Source organism: Lissotriton helveticus, chromosome 5_1, assembly GCF_964261635.1.
Source record: "Lissotriton helveticus chromosome 5_1, aLisHel1.1, whole genome shotgun sequence".
Classification (NCBI taxonomy): domain Eukaryota; kingdom Metazoa; phylum Chordata; class Amphibia; order Caudata; family Salamandridae; genus Lissotriton; species Lissotriton helveticus.
The window spans coordinates 33416046-33430542 of NC_136065.1; the positions used below are offsets into that span (position 1 = coordinate 33416046).

The window sequence follows — 14497 nt, forward strand, 5'->3', positions numbered from 1 at the left end:
CTTTCTTCTAATTAGGTGGTCCTTTCTTTATTGTTGTGCCTCGGATTATCTCTTTTTCTTGGTGTTATTTATAAACCTGTACGATAATTGCGTATCGCACCGTTGCCTTTATTTACATGGGCCAGCAGTCGCTGAGGGGAAAGGAGGGCTGCTGACATCTTTGATAAGTAGACAGACTTTCTTCGGTTGCCACGCCTGTGAGAAGACTCTACTGAACTGCTGCCGATGGGTGAGCCCCGCTTGCGTAGCTCAACGGCCTCAGTGGGAGGTGACCTTAGCGAGATGGTCTATATTTTTTTTCTTTCAAGAAGCTCCCGCTACTATGGCACTGGGGTACGGGCTCACACTTTTCAAAGAAATCTGGTCCGCAGCAACAAGTGGCGTGGGGTCGGATTTAGAAAAAAAAGATCAGTGTACAGCAAGGGAGTATTTCTCTGCCTTAAGGAGCCGAGAGAAACGCTGAAAAGTTGTATCAGGTACAGAGGAAGTAGGACCTCCGACCCGACGCTGTAAGAGAGCGGAAGTTAAATATAAAAATACAACCACACTCCTTTCTAGGGTTAGGAAAAGACATTGGGAGACATGGGAAGTTACACAATAAACTGGTTGAGGGTGTTGGTACAAGGATAGGAGGGAGATATTATTCTTATTTTCTATAGGGGAGGGTGGGATATCTCAAGGTGAAAAAACACAGTAAGACGCTGATTATGATGCGGCCTGTACAGGCTCCGACCTTAGGGCAGAGCCTTTATTGCCATGTAGGAAGGTGGAATCTGACTATATGGTTACCCCCACTTTTTTCCTGGTGTTTTAATGATTTTCGACTTAGTTGGACTGGGATCCTGCTATTCAGGGCCCCAGTCTATCTGCTTGCTCTATAAAATGGATTCCATGTACTTTAAGTACATACCAGATTGGCTACTGGGTCACCCTTGTGAGCCCCTGTATATGGTCCCTTAGGTACCCAGGGCATAGGGACCCCATAGGCCTACCAGGGGCTGCAGCATGTCTTGTGTCACCCCTGGTTAGCCTTCCAAACTGACATCACAGGTCTGTACTTACAGCCTGGGTAAGGTGGTGCAAGTACCCCTTACTTAGACATAGTATACCTATATCTACCTTATATAAAGACACATAGTAACCTATAAGTCACTCCTATGGCAGGCCTTGACAATCCTGAAGGCAGAGTGCTTGGTTTTGTGTGAGAGGGTGCCCTAGCATGAGCTGAACCCCTCTGCAGCTTTCGGAACCATCTCCTTATGGCTCTTCTATGATATAGCCATACCATATACTCTTAATTGCAATATAATCCTCGCGGTTAATGCTAACTTTGGTTTGGCTTTATCAAAACATGTCGTGTAAGGTGTCAAACACTTTGGAATACTACCCCCGTGCATTCCACCTTTCTAGAGGGAGAAGACATGTAGTTACTGGTAAACCCGGTTAAAGTTAAACAGAGCCCCAGCATCACAAAATGGATGCTGCTGCCACAGACACGAGCCTGCCCTCCTGCTGCTGGACAAAACTATGGCAGGGGAGGCCTGGACAATAGATTTCCTGTCTAGGAAGGTGCTGGCACCTCCCCAGACAGGCTTTAGTGGATTGGGGCAGGGTGGGTTGCATTCAGTGAATGCTTTTCAGGCAGTGCCTGGGGCACACAAGGTGCTCCATGCATTTCCCAGTTGCTGGGGCGCGGAGTCCCAGCTCTGGCGCGAAACTGGACAAAGGGGAAGGGGTCTAGCCACCCACTCCCCAGGCCCACCCATAGGAGGGACCTTGAAGTTAGTCCAACCCCTAAACTTACTGCAAGTATAGAAACCCAGTCCCTAGGACTTTAGATTACCCTGGACGAAACTCTGCAACATATATCTTGGACCTTTGACTTTCCATTTTGACTGGAAGACAGAAGAAATCTCCCTTGTGGTCAAGGAGTGACCACCCTGACTGTCTGCATTTTCGAGGCTCCCGCCGGATCCCGAAGAATCTGCGACACAGGACACAGACTTCCAGACATCTCTGATGCTGACCTGCACTCCCAGCAACGCTGAGACCTGTAGCAGACACGAGAGACGTAGGACCAGAACTCCTGGACATCCTGCATCTTTGCAACTGCACCTACTTTCCGAGGTATCCTGAAGTTGTGCATTGGGTATTTGAAGCCCCTGCCCCGTGCACCTTTTGCACTGAAGCTCAGAGGCCTACACTCCACGAGTATCCAGTGGGCCCGCTTTATGCATTTCCGCTCGAGGCCCCTTTGCGGTTCCAAGTCCATTGGCTAGTGAGCCCCCACGAAGGGCCATCTTTGATTTCGTGAGCTTTCCTGGTTGCTCCAGACATGCTCCAGACATGCTCCCACTCCTCTCCAGACCTTGTTGGTCTGTACCGAAGCCAATCTTGTCATCTTGCGTGGGTTGCTGTTGTTAAGGCTTGTTGGGTCCACTCCGGATTCCGACAATGCAGTCAACTAGATCCTTCGTGGGACAGCTCAAATCCAGCTCCTGGTCGTCGTCGGCCTCCTGGTCCTCATGGCTGAAGAGTCAAGCTTCACCTCTTTCAACTGAAATCACCCGACATCGGCTGGGATCTTCTCCTCGCCATCCTGGTCACTGGCTAGTGACCCAGACTCCGTCTCCTCTGGTTTCAGGTTCTTCATATCTCCGATCCACCCTTGGATCCACCCAGACACTTTTCCTCTGGTCGCCTGCAGCATTTCTTCGTAGCTCTCCAAAGGAATCGACGACGAAACCCGACACCTATGCACCCGGCTTCCCTGGACGAGGTAACACGAGTACTCCGGTGCTCCCATGGGTCTTGGCTCTCGAAGGGTCCTAGTCTAAAAGGGTTCCATCGTAGTGCCCTTAATCTTTAAAATTGTAACTTGTTTGTTCTCCATAGAAAGTCAAAGGTGATCCGCGGCTGTGTTTAGACACTGCACTCGTCCCCTGTGGGCCTCCTGCATTCTAACCGTAGGTGGTTATAGCGGTTCTACAGGCCCTAGGCCTGCTTTATAACTCTCACGTCATTCTTATATTTTAGCATCTGGTTTGTGGGGCCCCTAGGGCATAACATATACTGTGCAACTTATTGTATGCTAATTAAGTTCCTTGTATTGTACTTTTACCTCTGACCTCATAAAGAATCCAGAGGGGTTGTATTTAGAATAAATACATATATATTTGATATATACCTTGTGTGGTGTGCTTTCATTTGATCATTCAAGAGATTATAATTGGTAAAACAACTAGCTTAACTCGCCTGAAGGCTGCTCTCCACAGCTACCACTAGGATAGCTTTCTATAAGGTTGACTTTAGAACCTACCATCAATAAGGGTCGTTTGAACTGGTGCAAGGTGCCCACTAGACTAGTGGACATCATATACCAGTCCAACTTCTCACAGGCCGCATCATAATGTGCCAGTTGGTTTACTTTCCGACCACCTAATCAAGATGAGATATAAGAAATGGGCGGTCGGAAAGTAAACCGGCCGGTCATTACGGCTGGCTTCCGACGGGCTCTCGAGCCCGTCCACCAGATGGCAGCCGGCCTGTAATTTCAAGGGCCGGTCTGTCCGACATGGAAACCATGTCGAAAGTATGTTTGGGAGCCCCCAGCAAGGCCTTCTTTGATGCACGGTGTCTGGTTGGAGGCAGAGGGGGCATATATGGTGCACCCCTGTTGATCCCTGCACGGGGTGCAGGGTGCAGGGATGAAGCGCACTTTCAATTTTACTATCCGAGCATGCATTACAGATGATTTACAGCCAGAATGCATGCTCCCATAGTGTTACATAGGCACGCGACAAAACAGTGTTCAATCGCATCCTAATAAGGCAGTTTGGACCGCCAACATCGATATCAGCCCCAAGTATTAGTATTATAAAGGCTGTACTTATCGTATGAGCAGAAGCAACACCGAAAGGGAGAACACTGCATGTGGCGGGACTTTATAGCCTTTTAAAATGTTTTTGAAGTTCTATATTCTTCAATTGTTGCTGCTGTGAGTTGGCAATTAAGGATATTTGCATAATGTAAGCTTCCTGGTTATGCCATAAAATCTAACTCAATCAGTTCAAAAACCTTCGAGCTTTAGTCGCAACTGCCAACGATGACCATTTGCTGAAGACATGACAATGCGGTTGCAACTTTTATCATCGAGCATCTTTGTGCAACTGTCCTTGAAGCCCACACTGTCAATGACAAGTGGCACGATGGAGACCTGACAAACTGATTAACTCTATCAGTCATCGGCTCCAATGAGGATGCCCTACAGCTCTGTACAATTATAGCTTGTGCTATAGGAACGAGTACTCCGAGCACACCACCACCAAGTACGTATAGCAGGGCAGAGGAATGTGCGGTCTGAAAAATATAGTTTTCGCCTGGGTGAACTCCTGGAGGCAAAGTCACTGAACTGATATATACTAGTCAGTGGGGTACCCCAGAGTCTGTGCTTGATTAATACCTATGCTCATACAGGGGACTAAAGTATCTAGAACTCTTAGAGAGAGTAGAGGCTACCAGAGGTCCGCTGCGCTATTCTGGGGATCGTACAGTGCAAACGTGTAGATAAGTATTAGGCTAGACATAATAATATTGTGTCTGTTGATTGACTGTTGGGTTCTGAGCGCCTGCCGCGCCTTCTGCCTCTGTCAGAAGCCGTTGACTCCTCGACCTTGCTATCCTGGGAGTCAAGGGCAGAAAGGGATATCCGTGGCCTGTTTCATAGCCACTGTAGGACAGACCTCAGGACACCAGAGGCAAACAACCTCAACCAACATGTCCATCGGCCCCTCTCTGACGTTCGTCCCTCCTGCCCCTGATCGTGGTTTGGCTGTGCACAAGCCCTGAGCCTCGTGTCCAGGGCTAGGATCTGGTGCACAGGGTTTTACAGCAATTAACGGGCACTCAGCTATCAATACTATCAGGGGTATAGCGATAAGTGAGGTAACAACCACTAAAGAATGAAGAGTGCACATTAGGAGAAACACTTCATGAAAAGTGTAGGAGGATTTATCAGATACCATGAAAGGTTTATGGCAATGACACCCTTGTTAAATATCTCTACAGTCACCCCCTGTTGAATACTTAAATATCACAACCAATGGCATTGTTAGAGTGGTGATAAATGTGCACCACTGTTGAAGGGGCTTACACATTACTGGCCTGCCCCTTCTCCCATCCTGAGGCACAGCTAGGTGCACTAGATATCCTGGGACATTCCAGTCAGCTATGGCGTATCCCTGTAAGAAAGGTCTAATGAAGCCACAAAAACTGACACGTCAAACTATGGCCGCTTTAATAAGACTGTTGCAGGAAAATCTTACAATGATGATTGAGCAAAACAGAGAATGTCCAAGCTCAGAGGCTGAAGCTGAGCTGTGCCCATTTCATTTCTAGAATTAGAAATGCATATGTCCTGAAGAAGGGAATGTAAATGTCCCCAAACGTGCTAAGTTTAGAGGGCATTTGGTTTAGATGAACTATTCTTGGGTTAAAACTCATGTACACAATGTTGCAGCTTCCATGCTTGTTTTATTACTGATCACATCCAAAGAATTTTGTGGGTTTGCTTATTGATCTGCACATCTATTGACATACTAAGTCTAGGTGTTGATTTTCAATCGTACCACTAAGGGGTGCTCATATGATGTTGTAATACCCACCCACCAGGGTATTTTTATCTCTAGGACTGCAAAGTCTAGAACAATGATCAACCACAGTACATCAGAGCACACCTGATCATTATATCTATGATCCAACAAGATAGTGAGACAAATAATGGTGGAGTTTCTTCTACAAAATGCGTTCCAATTGTCCTTGTCAAGTGTCCTTTCAATAAAGTTTCAAGCACAATCCTGAATCAGGTCTTTTCCGTTTAACTTTTATTTCCAATTTTCCAAATACACGAAGAAGAACAGCAGCCGACACGCGTTTCGCCCACTGGGCTTTTTCAAGGCCCTGAATTAGATATTTATTGTTTTATTTCCATTGCCAGCGAATGTTCAGCTGAAAGTCACGACTACAAACACAGACAGAAAAGACACAGAACGGACGTATCAAGGTCCGAAAACGCACACAAGCTTTTAAGAATGGTAGAGATTCTCAGGATCAGGAGGTAGCTTCCGAAACAATTGCACAGTTTGAAAAAAAATTTTGCTGCTCTACTACGGGCCAAACGTCACTTGCTTCTGCAATAACTTAACACAGAAGCCTCCCTTCAACAAGCCAGGCCAGCATTGATTGGCAACGGAAATAGCACGATAAATATTCAATTCAGAGCCTTGCAAAAGCTCAGTGGGCGAAACGCGCGTTTGCTGCTGTTGTTCTTCGTGTGTTTGGAAAATAGTAAATAAAAGTTAAACGGAAAAGACCTGATTCTGGGTGGTGCTTGAAACTTTATTGAAAGGACACTTGACAAGGACAATTGGAACGCATCTTGTGGAAGAATCTCCACCATTTTTTGTCTCACTATCTTGTTGGATCATAGATATAGTGAGCGGGTGTACTCTGATGTACTATGGTTGATCATTGTTTTTTACTTAGATGAACTCTTGGATGTTCTGTGGTTTGTTGATGTATCTACAATACCATAGCATGATTACACTGATAAAACCTTTGTTTAGGAAGGGGCTTACACCAGGCTTGCTCAGTCTGATGGATGTATAGATCATTACTGATCCCCGCATACACAACCCACAGAGGTACACACCCACACAGAACCACACATACATTTCCAGACTCACACACAAACCTTGTACAAACTCACAGGTGGATATCCTCAGTCCGTGCATGCACAGACTCACACATCCATGCATATATATATATATATATACTCCCACACAGATGCATATAAAGTCACACAGATATATAACTCCAGATCCATGCATACACACTCCCAGAGGTACACACTCATACAAATGCACACATTAATGTGCACACTCACACACAAACCTTGTAAAGACTCACAGATGGATATCTCCAGTCCGTGCAGGCACAGAATTACACATCCATACATATATATATATATACTCACACAAAGATGCATATAAAATCTCATGGTTGTGCAACTCCAGACGTATGCATATATCCCACCTTGTGATACACAAACTCATAGAAACATCCACATACGCAAGTACAAACCCACAGACTAAGGCATACACAACTCTCAACCACACATGCACATAGACACACACATGTATTTGCATACTCTGTCTCAAAACCTATATATGCATATGCAGACACACACAAGCACTAATTCAAGCCCAAAAAACAGACAGATATAGAGATGCTCAGACATGCATGCACTCCATCAGATAACTCCAGGGCCATCCATACTTGAACAAATACTTAGACACGTGTCTAAGTGTGAACATGCACGCACACACACATGAACGCGCACACACACACAAACACACACTGGCACATACTCACAGTCAGATAATGCCACACCTGTGCACATACTCTAACACACACAGTGTGAGAGAACTACCTTAGTATCAGAAGAGTAATTCTTGATTTTATGATTTTTTTAGGATGAACCCTTGGCCGAATGCTTTCCCAATATCCAAGTGCAGTGACTCCTGTCAGTATATTCATTTGCTGGGGACCATGACACAGTTTGTAGGGTGACTCATCAGCCTCTGTGTTCTTGAACTCTAAGAGATCACAAAAAGACATGGGCAGGGACATACACAGACACACAGAGACACAGCACTCACTGCAGCCACTCACCCTCATGGTTTTATATTGTTCCTCTTCCTTAACTTTAGACTCCTGAACATATGTTTCCTCTTTCTTCAGAAGATGCAGCCACTCTTGAAGTTTTACCTGCAGATAAGAAAGTGCAAGAAATAAGTGTAGATATATGAAGGGCAGTCTTTTTTTATTATTAATACATTTTATTGACTTTAACGGTACATAGCGGGCGGTGCTCGAAGCATACATTTTGGATACAGTTTATATGAGATGGTACCAATTATATTCAAACAACATTGCCTGTGAACATACAGGCCCAATAACTAAACTTGGCATGTAATATGTATATCTAGGGATCTGTATCGATACTCCTATTTCTGACCCTTGTCCGGTTAATAAATCACTAATGGCCATACAACGGCACAGAAACCCGTTTTCTGATTAGGTCATAGTGCATGCTATCACATTAGGCAAGCACTATTCCTCCAGCCCCCCTAGAAAGCATACCGAGTTCTCAAAACAAATCAAACCTCCAGCAGACCTGGGAAATCCCCCGCAGCTATTGTTTTGATTCAGCCGAGAACTCCAGTAAAAAATGTAAGAACGACCAGTTCTTATGACATCCTTAGTGACGTATTTATGTCCATCCTTACGTCAAACTCGGCACCTTTCAGGTATAAATAATACCGACATTGCCCTAAGCAAAGACACGGTGGTGACGAGCTTGGAGCAGCGCTACTTGCCGGAGAGCCCAGCTGATGCAGAAAGCCCACGGACGCTGCCCCTCCCTTTTGACGCGCAGAGAGGCGCTGTCTTTTCTCCTGCCGAGAAATCCAGCCTCCGGCGTTTCCAGCCGCCCTCGCGGGTAACTGGGCTATCGAGTCCTGAGACAGAGATACCAGCCCTCCAGCCTTCTAAATCCCAGGTACTGAACTGACTAACACCTTACAGAGAATTCTTGAGTCAGATCCTTGGCAAAACAAACGTAACTTAAACTGCTACTTATTTACTCCCGCCCACGTATTAGGCTTAGGTCAGGTACACCGGGGTAGGCGTAGTTAGAAGCACCAGTTGAGTACGATTAGTCAATGTATATATGTATGTATATCTTTTATCCATTTTAAAGTATCATATGGCTAAGAAACCATATCAATGCTTTTACAGTATTATTTTATAATCCTGCTTTTACTGTATGCACTTTACTTAACCTTAAGTATTGCAATCATAGCGATTCATTTCTCTTGTATGAGAAAAGAGACTGATCAATAAATAACACCTTTTTATTGAACACGCCCGTCTCTTTCTTTTCTCTACAATCTGGTGAGACTAAGAATGCACGTACTGACTGAGTGAAATAGTTGTCTTTTGTTTTCACACGACTCTAGAGATATACTCTTGATTAGGGGGAGCAAAGTTGTCATGTTCTATGGTTGTCAGAAACTAAATCCCTTCTTGTCTATCCAGGGAGGTTAAACTCCTCCTTGCCTATTCTAGAAAGTTTCTAGTGAATTCTGAGCTAGCTGGCACACAAAACATTGAGTCTAATATCGTCAGTAGAAGACCTAGTTAACCTCAGTCCTACGTCTATACTATTGAAGATATTATTCCAATGCGCAGAGCCTATTGAGAAAAAAAGGAACTACACTACATGGCGCCCAACGGTTTGGATAGGCGATAAATCTAACGCAAGGCATTAGAGTAACTCAGTCGTGCTTTTTCACACAGACCCTTTTTTCCCCATAAAACTCCAAAGACGTCTGGAGTGGGTGAAAGGTTAAATCCGCCAAACTTAGTAGGAGGAGACTCCTATGTATGGTTCTTGGTTTATTCAACGTTGAAGGATACACTGTTCCAAAATATTGTGCATCTAATCTCTGTTTCCGTAGAAACCTGATCTGCAAATAAACAAAAAACCTTCCTGTCAGTGAAATGTCAGACAGTGAAGTAGAAAGGGAGACAGAGTAGCAGCTCAACTCCTAGCGGATGACAATAGTCTCCTGCAAACTGAACCGGACGCAATACTCATCCCGGTCAACATAAGAAAAACTATAACTTTAAAACTTATAGAAAATGGACTGACATCGAGAGGTGGTACAGTCATATTCGTAATTGAGGCACACGAATGTCGGCAGACAGAGGTATTCTATTCATGGATAAACTTTCCAGCAGCAAACGCTGTAACAAAGGAATTCCACTATTACAAAATAGAGGAACCTCCAAATGAGTACACTCCTTTCGAGGAGGTGGAAATACCAATGAAATACCAAGAGCACCTGCTCTGGTTTAATGGCGCCCTAAAACATAATAATCACATCACCAGGCTCGGTCCACTAGGTAGACCAGGAGCAATGTGGCCGGTTCTAGCCGGATACACACCTCATCCAGACATTGAAAAAATGTCTGTACCAGATCTTTTATCACAGCTAAAACAACTGATTAAAATACACAGACAATTAGTCCAATATGTAATGCGGACTTCAACAGTCCAACCTGCTATTAAAATTCCACAGCTGACCCCTCATCAGGGGAATACAAATAAAATTACACCACAGAACATACAGTCCTGTCTAGGTAAAGTACCCGCTAAACGGGAACAAATTCCATTCTGGTTAGCACAAAAAATCACTCAAATAGAGGCGGTTTTTCCAGATACCACCCCTGTTGAGAAACACAGAATTCTGACTATCTGCCTTCCAATGGGGATCGCACCACATGTGGAGGACTGTTACACTTGGGGCACAGTCTTTGCTTCCCTTTACACAAAAACACATGGTGTTCCATCCATGTCGGTAATACCAGATGTGCTAAAACAAATTCAAAGCGAATACGGTCCAGAACCTGCCTTAACTCTGGGTATGAAATTACTGAAAGACTTCAAGCAGGTCTCAGCAATATTACTAGCTAACATAAAGGGGGAAGCAGCAAATGTGGCGATCCGCCAGAGCTTGAAAGAAACAGATATAGCAGACCAACCATTTGAACTTGCCAGAATCATAGAAAAATCCTATGAAGAACTAGGAATAGATAGTTTGGGTGGAATACCAGTGAAACCCCAACTAATTGAAAATCCAGAAAATGTATTTATTAAAAATAATCTAAACACTCAAAAAAAGAGCTGGGATGGAAATAAACAATCCACTCCCAAAGAGAAAAGATTCCAGTACAGAGGAAGGTCTCCTCCCCGGAGAGAAAGATCTCCGGACCAAGGACACAAGTCTCCCCAAAGCGAGCCCTCTGAGAAAAGATATAACCTTAGAAATAGGGATAATTTGAAGAAACCTGATAGATATCAAGATATTGATACACGTCCCTCTCGATCTTTTCAGACTTCCTCGCAGAAATCCGAAAGAAGAGGACGGTCAGAACACAGGGAAGAGCACGTCAAGTCCAAAGACAAGGAACCTGCTCACCAAAATAAAAAATTACAATTTCCAAAGAAGAAGGTAGCCAGTATTAAAGTAATCAAACATGCCGAGGATACTGAGGACACAGCTGAAAAACGGAGAATGGGCTCAGACAATGCTAGACAGCGCAGCAGAAGTGAGCATAGCTCGCAAGATCCTGATGAATCATCTGGAGACAGTGGACACGAATGAATACATTCAAGTGGAAACTGCAGATACCAGAGTTAGCAAACCTCATAAAATATATGAAATAACATTGCGTATAGAGGGAGATAAGACTAGGAAAATAAGGGGTCTATTTTGGGATAATCTCTCCAAGGGCTATGACATCCTTCTAGCTGAAAAAGACTGGCCACCAGAGTTTGTCAGGGAGTGCCCTCATGGCGAAGAAATGATTATGCCAGCCTTCTCAAATCATATTCCAATTCATAAAAAATATACACTTGCAAGAAAATGGGCAGTAGCCCAAGCGCCTGCATTATATAAAAACAATGTGGGATGGGATGAGGACTCTCCTCCTCACAAAATCCAGTTAAAATCTCAACCTACTGCGCAGAGGCAGTACCCAATTAAGCAAGAAGCTAAAAAAACAGGTAAAAGAGATCCTAGATCAACTTGAATACCAGGGGGTGATTGAAACTTGCACCTCACAAATGAACAATCCTATGTTTCCTGTCTCCAAACCAGATGATTTATATCGTCTTGTTTTGGACTACAGACACTTGAACTCATGTTGCAATACCTTTGCAGTACAAAACTCACACAGTGCAGCACTAATGAATAGCATAGTGCGCAAAAAATATAAAACAACATTAGACATCTCTAATGGATTCTTTTGTTAAAATATAGCACCAGAAAGCAGATATTTGACCGCGTTCTCAATAAACGGCTCGCAAAAAAAATTCTGTCGTTTACCACAGGGGTTCAAGAATAGCCCAGGATTATTCTCAGCGAGAGTAACAGAGTTACTACAAATATATGATGACGAGGCATTATCTTATGTCGATGACATCTATCTAACAGATGATGACTTGGATACTCACTTGAAAAGAGTGAACACCATAATACTTGGGTTCGCAGCAGAGGGTTACAAATTCAACTTTAAAAAAATCAAGAATTGCCCATCTAACTGTCCTGTTTTTAGGATATGAATTATCAAGTGAAGGCAAAAGCCTGGCTGACAATTTCCTAGAGAAATGTGCTGTAATCCAAGCACCTAGAACACTGAAAAACTTACAATCAATTCTAGGTTTCCTAAATTTTGGTAGAACGTACATTATAAATTATGCAGAGAGGGTTAAACCCCTCTATGATCTAATAAAACCAGATTTTAAAAGAATCAATTGGACTCAAAAACACACAGAAATTTTGAGATCTTTACAAACAGACATGTTAGTTAAAACAAAACTACAAACACGCGACAACACACGCCACGTTGTGATTCGAGTCATCCCAGGAAGATGCGGATTCACATACCTAGCCTCTAATGAGGGAGAAACGGTACCAATAGCATACAAATCACATTTGTACACAGAAGCTGAAAAAAACGTTCAGCATTAAGGAAAACATTGTTCATGCGGTTCAAACGGCTGTAGCAAGAGAAAAAGACCAAGCTGACGGTAGACGTATTACAGTAAGAACAGCAGAATCAGCTTTTGAGGCATTAACAAGCCCATGTAATTTACCGACTACGGCACTGAATCCAGAATGGATACAATGGGAGAATTCTCTTGCTACGGACAAAGTAAAATACTATTTTGATCCAGAAATGGAAAAAATAAAAAATCTAGAATATGAAATGGAATATCCTCTGCCAATTGACATTCTGCCTATACGACAGTACGCCTGTGTAATCTATACAGACGGACATGCTCAACCCTCAGTTTGGGGAGAGCAAGCATACAACGCCACATGCGAGATAGTAAAAGACGTGTGGCGCGGAGGTAAATTGAGACCTCTATTGACAAAAACGCACTCAGTGGAAAATAATTCTGAAAAACAAACTGAAATAATAGCGTTAAAAATGGCGCTGGATAATGCCAATCGCGAATTCCCGACACTAATAGTGTGCGATTCGTATTTCTGCGTCAAATCATACAATAACGATTTACAGAAATGGACTCAAAACGGTTACAAAGATGACACAGGTGCAACAATAAAGCAAAAATTGCTTTGGGAACAAATAGTTCTTTTAAAGAAAGAACTACCAAAGACTCACGTGATACATACACTGAGTCATCAACGTGATGGCGTTCACGTTGCAGGGAATTCATTGGCTGAGAGAGCCACAGCGGAAGCAACTAAACCGGCTTCCGTAGCTAGAGAAAAGCGTTCAGTAAAACACATTGACGGGGAAACAATGCTGGCGGTAAAAACGTCATCAAAAGGCGACTGCTCAGCGCTACCCATCAACTATCCACTCAATTATACATACATAATCGATGCGAACTCCGTTCCTTTTGCTCGAATCCCTGGAGTGGGGGATAGAGTAATTCCAAACATGGACAGGAGAGGCTTGTTAATAGCAGACGCACATATGTGTGAGGGTTTTAGACACCTTAAGCTTAAGGATTCTCTAGAAGAATTACAATCAATATACTGGTGGCCCGGAATGAGCCTGCATCATCACATTTTTGTAAAAAACTGCCCAGACTGCAACTGAGATCGCAGAGGCGAACCAGCCGGTTTATTACCATGCATTTCATTTAGGATTATGCAATAGACATAAAAATACCCATTATGATTAATGCGTCACAGTAACATGTAAAGACTATTTTCACTTATAATGTAGACCCCAACTCTCGGCTGACGTCTGAACTGTTATAAAAGATTTGCGAGTCTATAATGGCATATACGCTAGAAGCATGCTACGTTCTGACCAATATCTTTCCTTTAGCTCTCGAGCTTATGGAGGGTGCCTGGCCAGAATGAGCGTTGCATTGCGGGACTCTTCTCACTTCCTTCCTGAGGGAAACTGGATGGTGTAAAGAAAAAACCAAGGCATAGAGCAATCTGTAACGGCAAAGGTATTAGGTTCGGGAGCTGGGTGGGTCAAACATTTAATAAGTGTCCAACGCAGTCTTAATAATCTGCCAAGAAATTCTCTGAGAGGTCTCAGTCCGTACAAATTATTGTTTGGGACTAGAATGTTAATCCAGGACTTGGATAGTCAAACTTCAGTGGTGAAAGAAAAATGCTTTGATATCAAAGATCGTTTGGCTATTTTACAGGACTTAAATGAAACAAGAAAAGACCTGAGCAACATAAAGTTGAAACAGCAGCCAATAACCATGGAAGAGAAACCACCTGTCCCAGCAAGGCCTGTCTGGATTCCAAAAATTGGGGATCTGGTCAGAGAGAAGATCGCGGTAAAGAAGGAATTTGGGCCTTCTTATAGA

The 14497-nt window shown here is 43.7% G+C and overlaps 1 pseudogene across 1 annotated transcript in view; it reads right to left on the reverse strand.

Moving 5' to 3' along the window:
* The window catches only part of LOC144754105 (E3 ubiquitin-protein ligase TRIM39-like), a 225678-nt pseudogene that overhangs the window by 180355 nt on the left and 30826 nt on the right, over positions 1 to 14497 (reverse strand). Inside the window, exon 2 of the transcript XR_013594664.1 lies at positions 7732 to 7827. The product of XR_013594664.1 is annotated as an E3 ubiquitin-protein ligase TRIM39-like (transcript). The remainder of the gene's footprint in view (positions 1 to 7731; positions 7828 to 14497) is intronic.